Genomic DNA, 1,065 nt, shown 5'->3' with positions numbered 1-1,065 from the left:
TAACAGCATAAATAATAGAAAGCCAACATTCACGTGGAAGCTGAAGAACAGTCTACTCAATGATACCTTGGTCAAGGAAGAAATAAAGAAAGAAATTAAAGACGTTTTTGAGTTTAATGAAAATGAAGCCACAACATACTGAAACTTATGGGACATAATGAAAGCATTCCTAAGAGGAAAACTCATAGCTCTGAGTGCCTCCAAAAGAAACTANAGAGAGCATACACTAGCAGCTTGACAGCACACCTAAAAGCTTTAGAACAAAAGGAAGCAAATTTATACAAGAGGAGTAAAAGGTGGGAAATAATCAAACTCAGGGCTGAAATCAACCAAGTGGAAACAAAAAGAACTATTCAAAGAATCAACTAAACCAGGAGCTGGTTCTTTGAGAAAAATCAACATAATAGATAAACCCTTAGCCAGACTAACTAGAGGGCACAGGGACAGTATCATAGCTAACAAAATCAGAAATGAAAAGGGAGACATAACAAAAGAACCTGAGGACATCCAAAACATCATAAGATCCTACTACAAAAAGCTATACTCAACAAAACTGGAAATCCTGGATGAAATGGAAAAATTTCTAGACAGATACCAGGTACCAAAGTTAAGTCAGGGTAGGATTAATGACCTAGACAGTCCCATTTCCCCTAAAGAAATAGAAGCAATCATTAATAATCTCCCAATCAAAAAAAGCCCAGAATGAGATGGGTTTAGTGCAGAATTCTATCAGACCTTCAAACACCTAATTCCAATTCTCCTGAAACTATTCCATGAAATAGAAACAGAAGGTACTCTACCCAATTCATTCTATGACCTAAACCACATAAAGACCCAACAAACAAAGAGAACATCAGACCAATTTCCCTTATGAATATCGATGCAAAAATACTCAATAAAATTCTCGCTAACCGAATCAAAGAACACATCACGACAATCATCCATCATGATCAAGTAGGCTTCATTCCAGGGATGCAGGGATGATTTAATATACAGAAATCCATCAATGTAATCCACTATATAAACAAACTCAAAGACAAAAACCACATGATCATCTTGTTAGAT

The sequence above is a fragment of the Mus pahari genome, chromosome 2 (assembly GCF_900095145.1).
Source record: "Mus pahari chromosome 2, PAHARI_EIJ_v1.1, whole genome shotgun sequence".
NCBI lineage: Eukaryota > Metazoa > Chordata > Mammalia > Rodentia > Muridae > Mus > Mus pahari.
The sequence above is the reverse complement of the archived record's forward strand: the minus strand, read 5'-3'. Positions refer to the sequence as shown.